Source organism: Arachis ipaensis, chromosome B8 (assembly GCF_059453495.1).
Source record: "Arachis ipaensis isolate K30076 ecotype BB chromosome B8, ASM5945349v1, whole genome shotgun sequence".
Classification (NCBI taxonomy): domain Eukaryota; kingdom Viridiplantae; phylum Streptophyta; class Magnoliopsida; order Fabales; family Fabaceae; genus Arachis; species Arachis ipaensis.
The window spans coordinates 87,267,781-87,279,719 of NC_142443.1; positions in this window are offsets into that span (position 1 = coordinate 87,267,781).

Consider the following 11,939-nt stretch of genomic DNA (forward strand, 5'->3'; position numbering starts at 1 on the left):
GAGCTATGAACAACTAAACCCCTTTCATTGGGTTAGGGAGCTCTGTTGTAATTTGATGGATCAATACTAGTTTTTATTATTCTTCTTCTATTTTTTCTCTTGATTTTACTTGAAAGCTTTCGATCTTCATCCAATTGGGTAGTTATCTTGGAAAAGAAGCTATTCATACTTGGATCTCTTCTGAACCTTGAAAGAGGAATGAAGAGATCAAGCTAGAAATGCTTTCTCATGCTGGACCAAATTGGGTTTGGATGGATATGTGACTATAATCCTGTCAACACTTGGTTTGGGAAATGCATGTGGTATAATCAGTGACCATACTTCATCTCTTCTCATGAGCAATTGACCAAGGAATTGGCTATTGATCAAGATTTGAGAGATTGAATTACAAGAAATTGTAATTCAATCACTTAAGATTGCCAAGGAGATCAATGAGTGCATTGATTGAGGAAGAGATGAAAATGAAATTGATCCGGAGAATGCAACATCTCCTAAGCCCAATGAACTCCCCATTTCTGATCTTACCCATTCTCTTTAATTTCTGTTAGTTACTTTTATGAGCAATTCCCCCATTCCCATTTACAATTCTGCAATTTACTTTCGGTCATTTACTTTCAGCTCTTTAATTCTAGCATTTACTTTTCTGTCCATTACCTTCCCGCATTTTATTTTCTACAACTCTCAACTCAAATTCTGGATTCGCTCAACTAGAACATTCCTCTAATTAAAGTTGCTTGATCAATCAATCCTTGTGGGATTCGACCTCACTCTATTGTGAGTTTTTACTTGACGACAAATTCGGTACACTTGCCGAAGGAAATTTGTTATGAGACAAGTTTTTTGTGCATCAAGTTTATGGCGCCGTTGCCGGGGATTGATTGTGCATCAACAATGATTAGATTTGAGCATAACTAGATCGAGCATTTTATTTTTGTTTGATTTAAATTTCTGTTTGAGTCATTTACTTTCTGTTTTAGTTAATTTCTTCCCTTCCCCCTTACTTTTTCTTTATTATTTACTATTCATCTCACTAACCCACTAACTGTTTGATATATTGCATCACTCACACTAACAGTAATTCTGACAGATATACTTTCTGCACCTATTCTCTTTGCTTGTACTTGTTGGTTGTATGACAGGGAGAAGAAGCGGGGCTTCAACTTCCTTTGATTCTGAACCTGAGAGAACCTTCCTTAGACTAAGGAGGGAGGCAGGAGAAAAACGTGTAGTTGGTGCTGAAGAAGAGGAGGAATACTTTGAGGAATACTTTGAACCAAACATGGAAGAAAACATGGAAAACCATCATGAAGAAGAGGCTCACAACCATGGCAGAGGAGGTCGAGCAAATCATGCTGGGGAGGATAGAAGATTTTTAGGCTCTTACATCAATCCAAACCCAGGAAACTGTGGAAGTAGCATTCAAAAGCCAACCATCCATGCCAACAATTTTGAACTGAAGCCACAGCTCATCACCCTTGTTCAGAACAACTGTTCGTTCGGAGGGAGTGTCCAAGAGGACCCAAATCAACATTTAACCACCTTCCTGAGAATATGTGACACAGTGAAGTCTAATGGTGTTCATCCTGACGCCTATAGATTGCTCTTATTTCCATTCTCACTCAAGGATAAGGCAGCCAAGTGGCTGGAGTCTTTCCCAAGGGAAAGCTTGACAACTTGGGAAGATGTGGTGAACAAATTCTTAGCTAGATTTTACCCTCCTCAATGAATCAATAGGCTGAGAGCTGAGGTCCAAACTTTCAGGCAACAAGATGGTGAGACTCTATATGAAGCATGGGAAAGGTTTAAAGACCTAACAAGGAGGTGCCCACCAGATATGTTCAATGAATGGGTGCAGCTGCACATTTTCTAAGAAGGGCTCTCTTATGAGTCAAAGAAGGCCGTAGACCATTCATCCGAAGGATCTTTTAACAAGAAGAAGACCATTGAGGAGGCTATAGATGTCATTGAAACAATAGCAGAGAATGACTACTTCTATGCCTCCGAAAGAGGGAACACTAGAGGAGTGATGGAGTTGAATAATGTAGATGCTCTGCTGGCCCAAAACAAGCTCATTACCCAGTAGCTGGCTGACCTCACCAAGAAGATGGAGAGGAACCAAGTAGCAGCAATCTCCACTTCATCAACAATCCAAGAAGGAGTGAATGAAGAAGCAGAGGGTAGTCAGGAGCAAGCCAACTATATTAGGAATTCACCTAGGCAAAACCATGATCCATACTCCAAGACCTACAACCCTGGATGGAGGAACCACCCAAACTTTGGGTGGGGAAATCAACAAGACCAAAGCCTTGATCAAAGACGCCCAAATCCAAACAATGCAGCCCACCAACACTTCACATCTAGACCATATCAACACCCCCATAACAACACCTCTCCACATTCATACCAAGGCCAGAATAACCCTACTCAGCCTGACCTATCATCATTTGATGAAAGAATCTCAAGGATTGAGAATCTACTTGAAGGCATAAGCAAGGAGATTCAAGACAACAAGGTGTTCAAGGAGGAAGTGCGAGCCAGTTTCAAGAACCAAGGAGACACAATCAAGAGGTTGGAATCTCAAGTGGGGTATCTCTCTGAGCAAATTCCCAAACCCACAGATGGATTTCCAAGTGACACAGAGAAGAATCCGAGAGGTGAAACAAAAAAGGTAAGATGGGAAGATTGTAAGATGGTCACTGTAAGTAATAAGGAGACTGAGGACAAGCCAAGCAAGCTGTCAGAACAACCTGAAAATACCTCGGCAGAGAAGGAGGAAAAAGAGTACCAAGAACCAGAAATCTCAAAACAGGAGCTGCTGAGACTCTATGCACCTTTTCCCCAGCTGCTCAATGGTGCTGTGGAGAAGAGAATATACTCAAGATTTCTGAACTTGTTTGCATCTCTGCATGTGAACATACCATTCATCAAGACTATCCAACAAATGCCTGCGTACATCAAGTATATGAAGGAGCTGCTTCCCAGGAAAAGCTCACTCAAGGGAGGGCAAACTATAGTAATGAACAAGGAATGCAGTGCCCTCATTCAACCGCAGTTACCAACGAAAAGAAAAGATCCAGGGAGTTTTCATGTCCCCTGTGCCATAGGAGAAACAATGTTTGATAGAGCACTCTGCGATTTGGGAGCAAGCATCAACTTAATGCCCTATTCCCTGGTGAAGAGGTTGAAGATCAATGAGATAATGCCCACAGACGTAGTCATCAGGCTGGCAGACAAAACTCAAAAACAAGCAATAGAAGTGGTGGAAAACGTGTTGGTAAAAGTGGGGAAATACTTTCTTCCCACAGACTTTGTCATCTTGGACATGGAAGAGAGTCACACTCACCCAATCATATTGGGAAGACCATTCCTAGCTACAGCCAGAGCACTCATAGATGTTGAGCGAGGGGAGCTAATATTGAGAATCCATGATGAACAACTCAGCTTCAATGTCTTCAAACTCTCACAAGAAGCTGACCAAGAAAACAAAGAACCAAGCAATGATCATAATGAGATGCTGACAGAGGAAACAGGCACTAAAGCATAACCAACAAATCTGAGAACCTCACTGAATGATGAACAATGCAAACAGTAATTGTCACAGCTCAAGGAGAAGCTAGAGGAACCTAAACCACCAGAGGCATCTGAAGATAACAACAAAATTCCCTTAGAAGATGAAGTCGCCAAGAGTAAGGCAGCATCAAAAGGGACAAAGAAGAGAGTACCAAGGGGGTGGAGGAACAAGAAAATCCCTACAGAAGACTTCTCTCCAGGAGATAAAGTGATCTCAGCTTACTTCCCAGATATCCCCCCTAATCTCCCCAATGTACCATCTCAGTTACCTAAGGTCTTCACTATCAACAGAGTCCTCTCCTTGGAACATGTAGAGATCATTGATACAACCAATGGATATAAATCCAAGGCAAGAGGGGAGGACTTGAAGCATTATCAACCTCCCTGATGAAGGAGAAACGTCAAGCTAGTGACGCTAAAGAAGCGCTTCATGGGAGGCAACCCATGTTTTATTAGCTTTTACTAGTGAATAAGTCAATATTCATGAATTCCAACCCAAACCTGGTGAAGTCCTTATATTGCAGTATATAGTGAAGAACAAGTTTGGTGTTCAAAGCATGTCAAGAAAGCATGAATGCAACAGAGAGCATGCTAGTCTTGGAGCTTTGAACAGAACTTTTCATCACGGTGCTCCAAACTAAGTTTGGTGTCACCCCATGGTGCAACCAATGTGCATATAAGGATACACAGTTAGTTAGTTAGTTGGAGTTCATGAATAAACAAAATCTTTTCTTCTCTTTATTATTCTAGCCGTAAAAATTTAAATTGATTTCTTTTTGTGATATTTCTTACTTTTCTTATTTGATCTTTATAGGGAAAGGAAAGGAGCATTGAAAGAGATTGATTGGACAATTTAATGGGAAAGGTTCGGCCACTTCATGAAGAGGGTACTACACACGTGCCTCAAGGGGGAATGCATTGGGAATGGTTTCCATGCAACATTGGAGGAAGAACAACTTTAAAAGTGAACCAACTCCATCATAAAGTTGAGAATCCTCGTGCTTACTCCTTACAAAACCCCATCCGTTCATCATACACCAACCCCATCAATCCACACCTTTCATCTCTTCATCACTTCTCTATATAAGTGAATCAAATCCACATCATCTCCACATTCGAAATTCATACCCCTTGCACTTCACTTTCCAGCAACCAATTCTTCAACTTCCCACTCTCTAAATCCCACATCTCTTCCCTTCACTACACCTTTTTCGCTTTAACTTCATTCATGGCATCATCAAGCTCCAACAGGCAGAAGAGGAAGGAACCAATGGAGAACATTCCCTTCGACGAGAAGAGATTCAAGACTGCCTTCCATGAACGAGAATTTGAGCGGATAAAGCTCAAAAAGATACTGCCCGAGTTAAATTTCCAAATTAATGAAGACGAATGCCCACAGATTCGGGAGAAGATTGAAGAAAGAGGGTGGCAATTGCTCACCAATCCAGAGGAGAAGATCAATGCAAACCTCATCAAAGAGTTCTACGCAAATGTGGTTAGAGAAGACAAAACCAGGGTCCCAACCTTCAAAAGCTATGTAAGAGGAAAGGAGCTAGACTTCAGCCCAAATGCTATAATAAGAACTCTTCACCTGAAATCACTACACTTTGATGAACCTAGCTATCATGCAAGGATAAGTAAAAGCCAAGACAATGATGAGCTCACTGAGATAGTGACTGACATCTGTGTTATAGCAGCTGACTGGGAGAGGTATGGAGATGGGAGACCCCGGTTCATCAAGAGGGGAGACCTTAGCCCAGAAGCCAAGGGGTGGTTTGAACTTGTGAGGAGATCTATTCTCCCAGCTGCAAATAATTCAGAGGTAAATATTAATCAAGCAACTATGGTACATTGCCTAGTACAAGGTGGAGAAATCAACGTGCATGAACTTATAGCTGAGGGAATTCAAGATTCAGCTGAGAAGCTTGAATCAGGTGCCAGGCTTTGGTACCCCAGCACCATTCTCCGATTGTGCACAAAGGCCAAGGTGGTCTTTGAGGATAGCAATCCAGACTGGGTTAACCCAGGGAGGCTAATGACAACCCAGCGTATGGCCTATACTACACCTACTCAGCAACAAAAAAGGCCACAAATAGGGAAATTAAAAGCAAAGGAAGGAGCTCACCAAGAGGAGTCTCATCAGGAAGAATATCAACAGGGAGAGCATCCTTACCCAGCCGATTTGAATATGAATCACCTTCTAAGAGCTATTGAAGATTTGGGAATGAGACATATGGAAGGACAAGAGCAAATATTGAACTGGATGAGCCAACAAGAAGAGTAGAAGAAACAACAAATGGAGCAGCAACAGGAACAATACTCCCAGCTCACTCAAACCATCCACCAAGTTACTGAGAGGTAAGAACGTCAAGATAAGCATTTGCAGGAACTCAATCAGCGACAAATAGCCCAGATGAAAGCATTCAATGAGTTTACTGTACTTAATGAAGGACGGCAACTACATCAGGAGGAGTTCAACGTCAACACTCAAGCCAAGTTGAACTACATGTCCAGTAATATGCATCATCTACACTATGCCATCCCTACATATGATGAGGTCCAAAAAGATTTTGTAGAACAAGAAGAGAGGAAGGTGAAACAGCAAAAGGAAACACTCAAGAAGAAGATGGAAGATGGTGGTTTCTGGAAGAAGCTGCTTGGAAAAGGCAAGGGAAGTGGGAGCACAAGCAATCAAGAAGGAGAGCATGGACATCCACAAGATTAAAAGGTGGTGGAGTTCCTTCTTTGGTCCATCTTTCTCTATGTTTTAAATAAGGAAGATCTTGTATGAAATAGAACTTGCTTCCATTTCAGTTTAAACCTTTTTAAATTCCGTCTTTTAAGTTTTTGAGTTAAAGAGGTCTATGATTGCTAGTCCGTATGTCACTGCATCCTTACTTTGCTTACTTGTATATTTGTCCCTTTAAATCAAATGAAAAGAGAATGAGTGTTTTCAAAAGACCAGAGAGGAGTTCATACTATGGAATAAGTTCATGAGTTTATGGAAGGGTCATAAGTTAGCTAAGTTGGTTCAACCATAAGGTGGGAAGACAACTATCTGTCAGGAATACTATGCCTGAGACACACCCCATGAGACTGGTTAAATAAAAAGATCCTAATAAGAAAAAGGGAAAGAACAATAAAGGTTAAAAAAATAAAAGAAAAAGAGTAAGCAATAAGGCTAGGCACCAATGGTTTTAATCTTAAGACATGTGTCTGTGGTGCTCTTGTGTGAGGGATCTACTTGGATGAATAAGCTCTTAGGGGTGCCTTATCACTTGGTAACTTGGGTTAACTAACCCGAGATTATCAGCTGAAAGTCCACTATCAAGAGTAACCCTCACTACAGAGCATTTAGTAACCCAAAGAGGTGCTGGACACCAAGGTCTCAAGAAAAGAAAATAAATAAACTATGTGCCTGTGGTGTGTATGTATGGGGGAGAGACTTGAGCAAGTAAGTCCTTAGGGGTGCTTCAACACCTAGCACCTTGAACCAACTGGTTCGAGAGTGTTGGCTGAAAGCTTATCTTAAAGAGTTGCCCCTTTACAGAACACTTAGCCTAAGAACACAAATAAGCCCTGAAATAACAACAAAAGGATCAATAAATAAAAGTTTCATGGGATGCAATCACAGTGAGTATTCTAGGACATGATAAAGGCCTGAAAGCCAGAAATGAACCTAAGTTGCTATGCATGAAACCACCATAAAACCAGGGACATGACTTCCACAAGAATGACTCATTTCTCTTAGCATTCCTTTCATCATTCTCTTGTTCCAGTACTTGCTTAGGGACAAGCAAGCTTTAAGTTTGGTGTTGTGATCCCAGGGCATTTTGGCCAGTTTCACTGACCTTTTCTTTACTATTTTTAGGGTAGTTTCATGCATTTTCTTAGGAAATAAGCTAGTTTTGGGTAGATATTCACTTACATCTTGATTCAAGCATACATTGTGCACTTTACATGATTTCATGAGGATTTTGCATAAATTTAAGGACAAATTGGATGTTGCACTTGTAACGACCCAATTTTCAATATGTCTAGATCATACCGGAAACTGAGCGCTACCAATTTGTCTTCCTAATTATTATCTATTATTTATCATATGAGCCTGATTCGTTGTTAAACGCGTAGTTAATTTGCGTGGTGTATTTTTTTTTTTGAAAACATTTGGATTAATAGACAGAATCATTTATAATCAATTCATAAGTAATAACAGATAAAGCAGTTATAAACAACCACACAAAAATACGTCACAAGTAGTTGACAACATTCGGTGATTCAGCCTTTATTAGCATATAGACTGTTAGTTAGAACACCCCTAGATATAGCTAAATAATATCTATATACATATATATACATACAACATCCCAGGTCCTGACCTGTTCAAGAGGTCCCTAAGCTGGCACCTAGGCTAGCCTAGACTCTATACTCACCTAGTCCCTCTAAACTACTAAAGCGAGGGAAAGTACGTTCTAGGTCTTCAAAACACAAGTCAAGTGGAACGTCATCAAAAGATAGAACATCATCTTCTACTCCTTCTGCACGATCAGACTTTTCCACAGGACGTCTCTCTGGTACCTCATGAAGTAGCCACACAATAGGAACCTCGTACACAGGATTTAGGTTAAAGTACGCATATGAACGGGGTGCAGACGTTGGCTGGTCTCACAGTATATACATATAATCAGAGAACGATATTCACCCTAGACTAAGAAGACTATCTAGAGCAGAATCCTCTTCTTGCGAACGGTCATCAGCTAACTATGGTAAGGTACTCTTACTTCCATCTGAAGGGGAAAGGGAGAGAGAAGGGGTAAGAACTGGGGAGTTCTTAGTAGGGTCGGGGTTATTAGTTACGTTCATTTATTTGGGGTTGATTAGTAGACGGATAATATAATATAGCGCAGCAGTAAATAGAAAATAAATATAGGAAGAGAAAGTAGAGACAACAGAAAGCAGAACACAAACAAAAGAATACAAGAAAATAAAACACAGAAATAGCATACAAGCAGACAAACATAAAGTAGTAGATCACACACAGAAAGGAATGCAACAGAGAATGATGTGCAGACAAGAATGATGCATGTCTAGCCCTAGCACAGGCCATGAGCTCATGTGTCGGTTGGCTGCCCGCAATCCCGACATTTATCCGGTCACGAGTAATCCCGATTTCCCGAATACGATTTTCCGTTCCTAAATAAATGTGCATATAATAATAGCCGCTCATTTGAGACAGCCTCTGCTTACTGCAGGAAAATATATATATACTCTGCTCTGCTCTGGGGAAGCGGAAAATAGCTGTAGGTAACTTAGTTTCCCTACAGAAGCTCTGGGTTGCATTAAGCAACTAATATATATATATATATAAATATAGCTCTGGGTTGCATCAAGCAACTAATATATATATAAATATAGCTCTGGGTTGCATTAAGCAACTAATATATATATATATATATATATATATATATAGCTCTGGGTTGCATCAAGCAACTAATATATATAAATATAGCTCTGGGTTGCATTAAGCAACTAATATATATATATATATAGCTCTGGGTTGCATCAAGCAACTAATATATATAAATATCTCTTTATTATATTACTCTTCTCTTTATATCTCTTTACTCTGTATCTTTTTACTCTATTTTAATTACTCTATTCTCTGTATCTCTTTTCTCTTCTCTGATTACTCTTTTCATCTGTATCTATATTATTCTTTTTCTCTTTATCTCTTTACTTTACTCTGGTTACTCTGTTATCTGTGTTATTTTAGTCTGCTCTGATTTCTCTGTTTAACATGTGTATTTAAAGCTTATGTAAATTTCGGTATGAATAGTTAGCCTGTCCCAAGTATAGGTTCATTAAGTCTATACTGAAACAGTTTAACTTTTCATATTATACCTAACCCTAGTCGCAACTCAAGGACTAACTATGTTGCCCTAGTTCGTTCGCTAGTCTCTGTCTGTTTCTCTGTCGTTAAAACGTTACAGACTTCTTCTTTGGTTTTTATCTTTTCTTTAACTTTTTATCTTTTATTTATCTTTGCCTCACTATCATGTTATTACCACTCCCTAAGTGTTTTATGAAGGTAATTATGAGATTCTGCACTTAAAGTTGTCTTTCTAAAGTTTTTACAGAAAATTGCCTTTTCCGCATTATTTTATTATTTTTATTAAAATATTATTTTTAATTAAATATTATTATTTAATATTTTATTATTATTTATTATTTTATTAATATATTTTCGAAAATTACCTTAACTTTACCTTTAACCTTTAAAATTCACTTTTTACCATCCGTAACTTTTAATATTTCTACTTTTACCACTCTAACATCCAGAAATTACCATATAACCCCTCAAACACCAAAAATTTTACTTCCTTGCCCTTTCTAAGATCTAAAAGGTGTTCTTCAATGTTCTTCACCACACTCAAAGTGTTCTTCATGTTCTTCATAAATTCTTCAGATTCTTTCTCTGTTTTTACCCGTTTTTCAGTCTTTTCAGCAACCGATTTTTACCAAAATTCATAATAAATTAGCAGCCACTAAAACCCCATATTTTCTACATGATTTTAACACAAATTGAACCTCAATTTAAGCTTAGGGTTTCATTTTTCCAGCTGCCCAAGAACATGAACTTTAAAGCTTGAATTTCATCAAATTTCATCAAAATTTCACCAAAATTTCAACAAGAATTACTCATACAAACAATCAATTTCAAGCACAGCCAAACCATATCATAATCACACAACTCAAACACAATCAATCAAGATTAAATTCGTCAATCCCTACCTGGTTTTGCTGCTCCTAATTCGGTTAAACTTTCAGGTGGTCCTTAAGCACTTTTTCCTCCTAAATCACATCAAGAACAACTTTAAATCCAAAAACTCTCAACTGACCAAATCTCACTCAGTATGTTAGGAAGAGATATCTCACCTTAGACTTGCTGGAAATTCACGTTTCTTGGCCCTCAAATCAAGTTAAGCATGATTCCTAAGGAAGAACATCAAGAAAACACATGTTTTGCATGGTTTTTCTTGAAAACCGAATTGAAATGGGAGAGAGACAGCCATCTCACCTTATTTCCATCCTTGATAAGTTACTTGGTTATGTAGAGGAAGAAAAGAGGATCATTTTGGTGAAATCGGAGTTTTGATTTGAGTTTTAGTTCAGAAGAAATCAAGCTTTGAAGATTAAGTGTTCATGAAAGTTTCTCTCTTTTCTCTCTTGTTATTTTCAGCCAAAATGATGAAATGAGACAGACTTGGAGGTCTTGGGGGTGTAAGGTGAGTTGTGATTGGTTGGCTTGGAGGTGGATTAAAATAATATTAAAATATCTCTGGTGTACAACTACTAAAACTAGGTGTATCGGAACACTCGTAAAAACATCTCTAAAAATTATTTTCTGAGCTACTAGCATAAATGACACTAGTAACATATTTATTATGAGAATAGAACATTATAATGAGGCCTTAGCATTGCTAAAGTCATCAGAGAGTGCTGGTGCTAAGCTGCACCAGTAAACCGTAAACCCGGTTAAACCGATTTTCTGTTTTTAACAAAAACAGACTAGGTAACCTTATAATATCATTCAAGCATTTTATAATACTAATATAATGATAATATTATACTATTATCTCTCTCCTCTCATGAATCGAGTCCGGTTCATCAAACAGAGACTATTTACGAAAATCAGAATCAAAACTGCCAACCGATACGGTTCAAAAACTAGGTTCTTCGCGATTGCATTATCGAGCTTGCCTCAAAGGAGGTTCTAGCTTAAGGATGACATAATGATAATGAGGATTGAGATTCTTGATGATATAGCAGAGGTGTTCCCTTTACTGATCTTCCGAAGAAATCCATACTTTCAGAAAAGATCTCATGTACTCGAAAATCAGGGTTGTTACATTCTACCCTCCTAAAAGAAAATTTTGCCCTCAAAATTTCAGTTACCTAGGAATAAATGCGGGTAATCAGCTTTCATCTTATCTTCCAGTTCCCAAGTGTGCTCTTCCTCTCCTCTTGGTTCCCATGCTACTTTGACTAAGCGAACAGTCTTGCCTTTTAGCTGCTTATCACTTCTTTCTACGATCTAAACCGATGATGCTTGATATGTCAAATCATTTCATAACTGTACTGTCTCTGGTTGTAAAACGTGACTCTTGTCGAGAATATATTTCTTAAGTTGCAAGATATGAAAAACATCATGAAGGTTTGATAAATAAGGAGGAAGGACTATTTGATAAACTACTAGACCGACTCTTCTAAGTATTTGGAAAGGTTCTATGTATCGTGGGTTAAGCTTTTTAGTCTTAAGGGCTCTACCTATTCCAGTAATCGAGGTTACTTCTAGAAAGACACAGTTT